At 33.9% G+C, this 12324-nt stretch overlaps 1 long non-coding RNA gene across 1 annotated transcript; it reads right to left on the bottom strand.

The window, feature by feature from the left end:
• Positions 1-4977: 4977 nt before the first annotated feature.
• Positions 4978-6051, bottom strand: LOC128291479 (uncharacterized). The gene is made up of 2 exons (XR_008281271.1): positions 6001-6051; positions 4978-5124 (listed from the first exon to the last, which is right to left on the bottom strand). It is a non-coding gene; the product is annotated as an uncharacterized LOC128291479 (long non-coding RNA).
• Between the last annotated feature and the right edge of the window lie 6273 nt (positions 6052-12324).

The raw sequence follows: 12324 nt of genomic DNA, 5'->3' as shown, positions 1-12324 counted from the left end.
GCTTTCAGAACTAGGTATGGACACTATGAATTCCTTGTGATGCCATTCGGTTTAACGAATGCACCTGCAGTATTTATAGATTTGGTGAATAGAATTTTCAGGCTGTATTTAGACAGATTTGTGGTGGTGTTTATTGATGATATTCTGGTATATTCCAGAGATGAAAATGAACATGTTGATCATCTGAGAATTGTATTGTAAATTCAGTATGAGAAACAATTATATGCCAAATTCAGTAAATGTGAATTTTGGTTACGTGAAGTCAGTTTTCTTAGACATATAGTATCTGCTGAAGGCATCAGAGTGGATTCGAATAAAATTTCAGCAATTGTTAATTGGAAACCACCTAAAAATGCATCTGAAGTAAGAAGTTTTCTAGGACTAGCTAGTTATTATCGGGGGTTTGTAAAAAGGGTTCTCAATGATAGCTTCTTCGATGACTCGTCTATTGCAAGAAGATGTGAAATTCGAATGGTCTGATAAATGTCAGCAAAGCTTTGATAGATTAAAAGCCTTGTTGACTGAAGCACCTGTGTTAGTTCAACCTGAATCGGGTAAAGAATTTGTAATTTACAGTGATGTATTGTTGAATGGTTTAGGCTGTTTATTAATGGAAGAAGGTAAAGTAATAGCTTATGCTTCTAGACAGCTAAAACCACATAAAAGAAATTACCCAATACATGATTTGGAGTTAGCAACTATTGTATTTGCATTGAAAATCTTGCGGCATTACTTGTTTGGTGAAAAATGTCACATATTTATGAATCATAAGAGCTTGAAGTATCTGATGATGCAAAAGGATTTGAACTTGAGACAGCGCAGATGGCTTGAACTGTTAAAAGATTATGATTTGGTTATTAATTATCTTTCGGGAAAGGCCAATATGGTTGTTGATGCTCTGAGTAGCAAATCTCTGTTTGCTTTGCGGGTGATGAATACTTGGTTATCTTTGTTTGATGATGGTTTAGTCATCACTGAGTTAAAAGCTAGACCAATATTCCTGCAACAGATCAGTGAAGCTCAGAAGAATGATGATGAATTACAATCTAAACGGGTACAATGTGAATCATCTTCCGATTCTGAATTTTAGATTGATTCTGATGATTGCCTGTTATTCAAAGACCAAATATGTGTACCGAAGAATTTAGAGCTGATATAGAAGATTTTGTATGAAACTCATAATGGTACTATGTCTATTCATCCGAGAAGTAATAAAATGTACAATGATTTGAAAAAGATATATTTGTGGCTGGGAATGAAACAACATATTTCTAAATTTGTATCTAAATGTTTGATATGTCAGTAAATAAAAGCTGAACATCAGATGCCTTTGGGATTATTACAGCCAGTTACAATGTCGGAATGGAAATGGGAAAGAGTTACAATGGATTTTGTGTCGGGATTACCCTTATTTTCGAAAAAGAAAGATGTCATATGGGTAATTGTTGATCGTTTAATAAAGCCTACACACTTTATTCCAGTACATATAGATTTTTCCTTAGATAGATTGGTTGAATTAAATGTTTCTGAGAATGTCAGACTACATAGAGTACCAGTCTCTATTATCTCCAATAGAGATCCCCGGTTTACATCTCGATTCTTGAATAAATTGTAAGAACCTTTGGGTACACAGTTACATTTCAGTGCTACATTTCATCCTCAGACTGATGGCCAATCTAAACGTGTAATATAGATTTTAGAAGATATGCTTTGGTGCTGTGTGTTAGAATTCGAAGGTAATTGGGAAAAGTATTTGCCTTTGGTTGAATTTTCATACAATAATAGTTATCAGTTGAGCATTAAAATGGAACCTTATGAGGCTCTGTATGGTCGTAGATGTAGAAATCCACTATATTGGACAAAGCTTAGTAAGAAAAAGATACACGGAGTTGACTTAGCCCTTGAAACTGAAGAAAAAGTAAAGGTGATTCAGGATAGCTTGAAAACAGCCTCTAATCGTCAAAACTCTTATGCTGATCTTAAACGAAAAGAGATAGAATTTCAGGTCAATGATAAGGTATTCTTAAAAGTATCATCTTGGAAGAAAGTTCTTTGGTTTGGCCGTAAAGGAAAATTGAGTCCACAATTCATTGAACCTTATGAGATTACAAAAAGAATCGGACCTGTTGCATATCGACTGGCATTATCACCAAAGCTTGACAAAATTCATAATGTTTTTCACGTGTCTATGTTACGACGGTATTGGTAAGATCTTTCACATGTTATATCTTCTTCAGAAGTGGAAATTCAGCCTGGCATTACTTACAATGAAGAACCGATTAAAATCTTGACACGAGAGGCAAAAGAATTAAGAAATAAAAAGGTAGCTTTAGTAAAAATTCTTTGGCAACAACATGGGATTGAAGAAGCTACCTGGGAACTAGAGGATACCATGAGAAAGCAATACTTAAACCTTTTTATTGGTAAGATTTTCGAGGACAAATATTTATAAGGGGGAGAGTTGTAACAGCTCGTTTTTAGTAAAATCAGAATAGTGGTTTCGAGACCACAAATCCGAGTCAGAAAGAAAATTTATTTTAATAATATTTCATGGTCTGTATTATGATAAGAAAGACGAATGAAAATTTTGATAAGAAAATTTTACTGATTTCATATTTAATTGTGGAAAGAACCAAATTGCATAAAATGCAAAAGTTGAGTTCTAGTAGCTATAAGTATCAAATAACTATGGAATTCAAAAATTGAGATCATTTTATGGAAATTAGACCATTAAGAAAAGTTAGTAGATATTTTTGGTGAATCATCCATGGAAAATTAGAAAAAGAAAAAGACTAGATTGGAAATGAAAATAAATAAAAGATGATAAATTAAATAAATGTTTAATATCATCATTTTATGTCATCTTCATCCCCAAATTCTATGGAAACCCTAGGAAAGAGAAAGAAAATTAAGCAAGCCTAATTGGGTAAGTAATCTTGTCTCGTTTTTAGTAATTTTTATATTTTTGAGATCGGACTAACCTAATCTAGCTATTTTGGAGATCAATTTGTAAAGTTATCAAAGTATTGATATTTTGCCATGGATGTAAATGCTGAAATTTTGAAATTTATGGTAGAAAATAAAAGGTTGTTGATAGATAAACTGTAATAACTCGATAGTCGGGTAATCGGAAAGTGTATTTTCAGGTTCTTCGTTTTCGTAAAACGGACTAGTAAATATTTATTAAAAATATTTACGAGGTTAGCTGTGTGGTTAATTAGGTTTTGGTTAGGTGAATTAGCTTGAATTAAGATTAATTAGGTATAAAGACTAAATTGAATAAAGGGTGAAAGTTTAATTATAGATTAAAGAAAAAGTGAATGAACTAAATTAGTAAATAAACCATATGTAACACTGGTATAGTAAAAAGTAAATGCAAGTGTATGGTAATTGTAAAATATATGTTAATAAATACATACATACATTTGTAATATATATATTTACTTATTATTTAAGAAAATAATATTATATTATTATATTATATTACTATTATAATTAAATGAATAAAACAAATAAAAGAAAGAAAATAAAGAAAGAATAGAATAGGCAAGTGAAACAAAACAAGGGAAAGAAAAAGAAAAGGGAAATTAGGGTTTTTAAGGTTCCAAGCTTAAGTGGTAAGTCAATTTAACCTATTTTCTTGTAATTTTCAAGTTTTTGGAATCCTAGAACAAAATATTACTTGATTTATGTTGAAATTTTGAAAGTCAGTGAATGTTTAGTAGTTGTTCATGTTGAATAAATTAAAGAATTAGAGATTAAATTGATAGAATTTTAAGTTAGAATAGAAATATGGATTGAATTGTAAATTAAATTATAAGTTTTGAGTAATAGGGACTAAATTGAGAGATTTTTGAAATTAGGGTTTTTTGGTGAAGATTAGGGAGTTGAAATTAGATTAAAGTGGAAATTGAATTGATATATGGAATTAGTTTTGATTTAAAGACTAAATTGGAATTTCGGCAAAAGTTGTGCATAAATTGAAATGTTTAATGTTAGATTGTGTTGTATTGATGATTTTCAATTATTTAATTCCATAGCAAACGTTGAGCCGGAGACCTTGGCTAGGAAAGAAAAAGACAAAGTCAACGAGGATTAGCTCGGAAATTACGGTTTGTATTTCTATAATCCGAAACTAGTTATTAATTTTTGTATTTATTATTTAATATGTATGGTAAGTGGAATTGAGTTGAGTATTGATATTGTGGCATTGACTTGAATTGAATTATGAATATATGTGATTATTTGAATTGAAATGTGTATTGATTGGAAATTGAAAAATGATTTGGAAACTTTATTAACTGTATCGGGCTAAGTTGGATATAGTTGGCATGCCATAGGATTGGAAGTGTTCAGGGTTACTTCGACCACGAGTCGATGAGACACTAGGTGTCAAAACTATTACTTCGAATAAATTCGATGAGGTATGGGTTACCAACTTGCTTCGGCATGACCGATGAGACATTGGGTGTCAATCTATTACTTCAAATTATCCGATAAGGCACTGGGTACCATACTGGTGTGTTTGGGTTGGATCCGACATGCCACATCGAAGCGTTCAAAACATTTTATATTGTTGATCCAGAAAAACCTACTTAGTGTTTTAAAAGATAATTTCATTATAGGTTAAAGTGAATGGAAGCTGTGCCCCAGGTAGGAAACCAGAAAAGAGGAGGTGAGTCTATCGGACTACTTAAGTACCAAGCTCCCTTCGGATCCAATCCTAGACATGCACACCGCCATTGCCACACCTTAACGTCATGTATATTTCTAGGAAACCGATTTGATAAAGTCATTTTTAGGAAAAGTGATTAATTTTGGAAAATACTTTCATTGCGGAAGCTTTGCTTGTTGTCGTGTTATTTTGAAATCAATTGTTGTTGTTTTTTTTTTGAAAACGCGCCCTAAAGCTATCCAATTTCAACAGTTAAAATAAGTAATACCTATATTAGTAATACATATTAAAACCTTCAAAAATAATTAAGCGGCCTTATTATATTTAAAAACCCAAACCTCAACGTAAATAATAGGATGTCCAGTTCACCAGAAGAAAACCAAACTTTCAGAATGGGTGGCCACTCCGAATTCCCTCACAGCTCCAAGCCCACTATGGTTGGGGATTTCCTGCGTGGATGAAAATAAAAGGGGTGAGTTTGGGGAAACTCAGTGTGTAAGGAAAACCCATTCAAAGCCCAAGTCAGCTCAAGCCTATAGGGCCTAAGCCCATTCAGGTAATAGTGGTACTGGACCAGAGCCCTTTTCAGATTACAATAAACTGGGCCTTAGCCCCTTATTCAGATAACAGTATGGCCCATAGGCCCATTTCAAAATACATGCAACATCAATAACATATGCAAGCCCATTTGGGGAGACTACTCAACCCACCAACCACTACACTCCACCCGTACCAGCCCTACACTCCATGTGGGAATAGCTCAACCCACCCAAATTTAACACTCCATTGCTGCGGCCTTGCTTTCTCATCAACATTAAATTGAGGCAAAGCCTCCATAACGTGGACAAGCCACTTTCAGACTTCCTTCGTCAATATCCCAATCCCATGCATCGAGATAATAACAACATGGCATGCAGTAAATAACAACAGTCAAACATGCATTTAGGTCAATTTAACCCTAAGGGTATTTCGGTAATTTATCTACTAGGGGTAAAGCGTAAATTTTCCACTTTTAAAGGTATTTCAGTAATTTATCTATTTTAGGGTTTTCATGCATATTCCTACTTTTCACGTACTAATGTAATCACGTCTCGAGGGTTCTTACCGAATTGGTCCCGTTGGCCCATCATTCCAATTTTGGCCCATTAAGCCTAAAAATATCGAGGCACGTAAATCATGCACTTTGCGTCAAATTTTGCAGCTTACCAAAAACATTCATCGATTTACCTCACGAGCATTCGCACACTCGCAAATCTACAAAATACGGTTTTCGGCATTTCGACTTTTGCCGATCCAGACTAAGAAAGAGGGTGTTAGTTACACACCTGTTTGCGACGATATGCTGACGAGATCCACACACGAACTGCCTACAATTGGATTACTAACATGTTAATCTAACTATTCAAGTATGAACTACGTATTAACCCCTTACAATATTCGGCCAACCACACCTACGGATCATAGTAAGCTTATAAGAAATCAATAAGCAACTCATTAACAATTTTTTGTCAATGTTTACCACATAATCAAAATTTCACGCAAGTTGTCTTCCCGAGCAACAATCACTAAATCATTTATAACTGGAGATACTGAAACTCCAAATCAAGTGCCGTTAATTTTTCCTGAAAATAGACTCATATATCTTCTATCCATAAATTTTCAGAATTTTTGGTTTATCCAATCAATACTAGATTTTTCTCAAAGTTCCCATGTTTCACTGTTTGACTAATCTGACCACTCTTCATTACGAATCAAATTTCTCATTGTACAGAATTCAAAATATGTTCTCGTTTATTCCATTTGAAACTAGACTCATTAAGCTTTAATTACATAATTTATGCAGCTTCTAACTCATCTCCCACAATTTATGGTGATTTTCCAAAGTCACGTTATCGCTGCTGTCCCAAGCGATTTATTACCAAATCACTCTTTCACACATAACTTGCATGCATGTTATTTAAACATGTATATCACCAATCAATCATCACATATCTATGATTTTACTTAAGTATAATCTCTATTTCATCATTTTAAAGCACAACATGTTAGCCGATTTTTCCTTTAACATCTAAGGCACATGCATGCTCATTTGTTTGGCTCAACTTCACCTATCTTCCATTTTTCATCAAAAGAACATGAAACAACAACCATTTCCTTCATTTTAATTCATGACTAAATGCTCACAACACAACTAAAACCAAAATATGCTTCAAGAGTTAAGGTAGAATCAAGAAGAACTCATGAACCTCAAAATAGAAGCAAACTACCATGAACTTACCTTCAATTTTCTTTCCCAAGTGACCAGAACATTCAAGAGCTTTCTCCTCTCTTTCTCTTCTCTAACTTTAGGCTATGATGAACAAAGATGGACAAAACTTTGTTCTTTTCACCCCTTTTTTAATAAAATTTCATATTTCATCCATTTAATTCTTTAATACAAAAGACATGAAATGCCCATCATGGAACATTTACCTAAACCATTATCATGGAACATTTACCTAACCCATTATCATGGAATATTTACCTAATCCATTATCATGGAACATTTACCTAACCCATTATCAATTTGTACCATGAATTATGGATATCAAGTGCTCATATTGTCTACAACAACATGATGGCTGGCCACTTCATGTATGCAAATCCTCCTATTTTGCACTCCTATTTATTTGGCAACTTCAATTTAGCCTATAGCATTTTCAAACATTTTCATATAGGTTCTATTTCATAATTTCACCCCCTTTTTCTTATGGAACAAAAATTAACTAAAATTGCCGGGTTCAATCTTAAGCTTGGGCCTTCTAGAGGCCCACTAACATAATTAAACCTATGCCAACATTCACAGAATTCCCGAAAATTGGGGCGTTACAGATGAGAAATGAAAGCAATAATAGATGAATTGATTTATTGATTAGTTAATGTTTATATATGTTTAAAGTGTATATTTTAGATAATGTTATTTATTTAAAGTATTCGGATTATAGAAATACCACTGAGTTTATACTCAGTGTACGATTTGTTTTTTGTGCCCAAGTTAGGTAAATGTTCGAACGTTGAATCAACATCCAAGGCCGGTCCCGAACTCATTGTGGTGAAGTACATTTCTTTTTGGTAAATGGCATGTACCTAGGATGTTATATTTGTTATTTTGGAAAATGATTATAAATGATGTTGTATTATGATAATGGTTGGCTTTATATACATAAATATAAGTTAAATGTTTGTTAAGGTGACAAAATGACATATTTTGGTTAAAGTATGAATGAATTTGTTATATGCAAATTTAGATTGATTTGGATAAAACATATGAAGTATTTACGAATGAATTTCAGTTAGCTTAATTAAATTCATTATTTGGCATGATTTGGATGTATTTAATTGTGTTTTGGATTTATTGAATAATTGGTTGTCGAATTTCTTGTGGTTTAAGTTTGCAGGGTTGGTAAAATTTGATGTTAAAGGCTCATTTCGAGTCCACACGACTTGGCACACGGGCGTGTGACCAGACTGTGTGAGACACACGGCTTACAAATGGGCGTGTGGATTGGCCGTGTGTTTCTTGCAATTTAAATTCTTCAAAATAGAATGCTCAGGTTTTGCCACACAGGCAAAGACACGGGCGTGCATCTCAACCGTGTGAGGATTACGGCGTACTACCCAGGCATGTGTCCTGGCCGTGTGAAAACTGCACCTAATTTTCGAAAAATAAATTAACCACATAGTCTAGCACACAGGCGTGTGGCTTGGCCGTGTGAGGTAAGCTAGGGAGTTACACGGGTAGGACACGGCCTGAAGCACGGGCATGTCATAGGGTCACGTGGGTGTGTCCCTTGACCACATGGGCGTGTGAGCCCTGCACCTAGGAAAAATTTTGAAATTTCGCGAAAAATTCTCTAAGTTTCCGATTGAGTCCCGATTTGATTAATTTATGGAATGTATGCTTATTGTATTGTGAAATGTTTGAATTTGTTCTAAAATGTTCGGTAATGCCCTGCAACCCTGTTCCGGTGATGGATAAGGTTTAGGAGGTGTTACATAAACAACTTTTTCAAAGAGAATTTTGATGAAATTATGATTTAGGAACTAAATTGAAAAGTGGTAAAACCCATAGAAAAATTCTAATTTTTGTGAAATTTATGGGCTGTTCTTGTAACATGTGAAATTCGGTTAGGCTTGAAATAAGGATTAAATTGCATAAATTTCATTTTCCGAGCTCAGGGACAAAATTGTCATTTATGGAAAGTATAGAGGCAAAATAGTAATTTTTCTTAGGAAGTGAATTGAGTTCAATTGAGTATGAAATGGATTAAACTGATGTTAAATTCATTTATTTAGATCTAGAAAACTCAAATACGAAGTTATATCGATGAAAAGAAAAAGTGTCGGATTAGTAGATTTCTATATACGAACAAGTATCAAGGTAAGTTCGTGTAACTAAATTGTGTTTATTTTTATGCTATAATTGAGTGTGGTATGTGTTTATATGAATTATATAAATTTTATAAATGTATGAAATAATCACATGCTCGTCAATGTTCAGAAAATGATAAGTTCCGTTTGAATAATGAAATTCGATACATAGAGCATTTTCCCCGTACTGATTATGGTCCTGCATATGTTGCGGACAGAATATAGCTCGGACGAGCAATCCTGTTAAAAGCCTTCTCGAGCATTCCTGTTATATAGTTTCTATGAGCATCCCGATTGGTAGTGATCCTACATCTGTTGTGCACTACGCAGCTCTTTGTGAGCGTCCTGTTACATGATTCGATTAGTTGTGATCCAGCATTTATTGTGGACACAAACGCAACTCTTCATGAGTGTCCTGATATAGGCTCTTATGAGCTTCCTAACATAGCTCGTTTGAACTCCCCATTATGCTATTCGGAGCTCCCTGTTAATAACTCTTCAGAGCTACCTATTAAGCTCAATGAGGTTCCTGCTCTAAACTCTTAAGAGTTTCCTGTTTAGCCCGGATAAGCATCCTATTACATGGCTCATTTGAGCATCCTGATATATGGCTCGAGAGTGTGCTTCCTGATTATGTGCCCTAATTGGGTACTCCTTGATATGAATTGATGGATTTCAGTTTTGTACACTTTAAGTGTACTACATGAGCATATCCATCGATATTTCAAATAAATTCAACGGGTAAAGTTTTAACATGGCTAAACTGAACTTGAAATGATTTTTCATGGAAATGTACATGTAATATGGAATAATGATATGGAATATATATATATATATATATATATATATATGAAAAACATTAAATGATGAGCTCATCCATATTCTTGGTATCATGTGAATTATTTGACTAACATGATTGGTGAAATTGTGTGTTTTAGGCTATTAGCCAAATTTCTTGGATACATTTTTGTGTTCTTATCTTTAATGAAAATATATGGTAAGTTAAATTCCTGTTATACGAACTTACTAAGCATTTGAAATGCTTATTCGGTTTTCTTTCCTCCATTTTATAGTACTCGAAAGCTCGTAAAGGTTGGAGATCGGTTAGAGTATCATCACACTATCCTCCAGCTCGTTTTGGTAAAAATAGGAAACTTACTTTGGTATAATGGCATGTATAGGCTAATGGTAACAAATAAGAGTATGTAAATGTTTTGGTTGTAAATAGCTAGTGGAATGGCTAATGATAAAATATTTAATATATTTAAGCATGAAGTTATATCATGTTTGGTATGTGAGTATGCTTGGATTAGTAACTTAGATATAATCACACTTGGGTAAATATATGATTAAAAAATGGTAAAATGAATACTTGAAAGTGTGAGCAACATGTCATAGATAAAACTGAAATATTAGTTTGATTTATATGCCTTGAATTGGTTGTTGAATATATTGAAGTGTTCATGTAAGTGCAAGGTACAAAAGGTGAAAAATAAGGCTTGGAAAATGGCCTTATTTTGTCTACACGGGTGTGTGTCTCTACCGTGTGTGACATACAGCCATGCGCATGGGCGTGTGGTTTGGCTATGTGTCCCCTGCATCTTAAAAATTGAAAAATAGAATGCTCAAAATTGAGCACACGGGCGTGTGTCTCAGCCTAGTGCGTAGGAGTGTGGCTGGCCGTGTGACCCAAGTCAGAGAGTTACACAGGTAAGGACACGAGCTGGAATACAACCGTGTGCCTCACAACGAATGCTCATACGGCCTAGGACACGGGCGTGCCATGGGCTGTGTGGCTGGCCACATGGTGTGTCTCCCCTATATCTAAGAAAAATTTTGAAATTTCATGAAAAATTTTCTGTGATTCCGATTTAGTTCCCGACTCAATTCTAATATGTATTTTGGGCCTCGAGGACCCATATGAGGGACATTATGATTGATTGTGATTGATTTTCGAAAATGAATAGTAAATGACATGAATTAACTGTAATTGAACTGTAAACTCTAGTAATACTCTATAACCTTGTTCCGGCGACGGATACGAGTTAGGGGTGTTACATCTATGTTCAGCTCAAACGAGCTTTTGGTTTACCGAAGATATTTGTAACACAGGTTTAGATCAAATGTGTAACCTAATGGCAGTTCAAAAGTTTAGCCTAGATGGGTAACCTGACTTCTATTTATTTTCAGCTTGGATGAGCAATTGATGAATTGAGAATACTTAGGACACAAGTTTAGCTCGGACAAGTAACCTGACATGTATATACTTTCAGCTTAGACGATCAATTGATATATTGAGGATACTTGGGACTAGGGGTGTCCATGGGTCAAGCTACGTTTGAGCTGGGCCCAACAAAAAATCTAGGCCCGTTTGCTAAGCCTGGGTTCAGTCCGGCCCGAAAAATGAGCCTAAAATTTTGTCCAAGCTTTGCATGGATAAAAATGTTAAAACTCAGGCCCAACCCACTCATATTTTTTATATTATTTTTTATATATTTTTTTAAAAAAATAATACATCAAAATACTAAAACATTAAAATAAATATTTCCCAAAAATTGAAAATAAATTTAAAAAATGTATACATAAATAACACTAAGATAGGAGCAACTTCACAAGCAAATGTGAAATGCCTCTAAAATGGTAATAAAATTAACCATAAAATAAAAGTTATACAATATCCAAATATTAACAACAAAATAGTAGCAACATAATTGTGAAATGGTAACAAAATAGTGAAAGAATAACAATAAGAAAACAATAAAAAAAGCAAGAAAACAATAAAAAAATAGTAATTTGTTGTGCATATTCGGGCCAAGCTTGGGAAAAAAAACCTTATCCGAAGCTCATCTTGTTTTCTAAATGGGCCTTATTTTTTGCACAAGACCATTTTTCGGGCCTATATTTTTGCCCATACCCTACCATTTTTCGATCGGGCTTGGCCCGACCCATGGACAGTTTACTTGGGACACAGGTTTAGTCCAAACAAGTAACCTGACATGTGTATATATATTTTTAACTCAGACGAGCAACTGAGGTATCAAGAAACTTTTGTATGATATGAATTTGATGATTGATTATATAAATGTAGAATTGAATAACAACATGATAATGTGATATTGATCTTAAAATAGATTGAAGTGGTATGTGATTGTATGATATTATGGTTGATTATGTTTGGAAATGCTTGGGAATAGATAAATGTTTAATAATTTCCAAATGGATTATTGAATGCTTTGATA

This window comes from Gossypium arboreum, chromosome 4 (genome assembly GCF_025698485.1).
Source record: "Gossypium arboreum isolate Shixiya-1 chromosome 4, ASM2569848v2, whole genome shotgun sequence".
In the NCBI taxonomy this organism is placed as follows: domain Eukaryota; kingdom Viridiplantae; phylum Streptophyta; class Magnoliopsida; order Malvales; family Malvaceae; genus Gossypium; species Gossypium arboreum.
The sequence above is the reverse complement of the archived record's forward strand: the minus strand, read 5'-3'. Positions and strand labels throughout refer to the sequence as shown.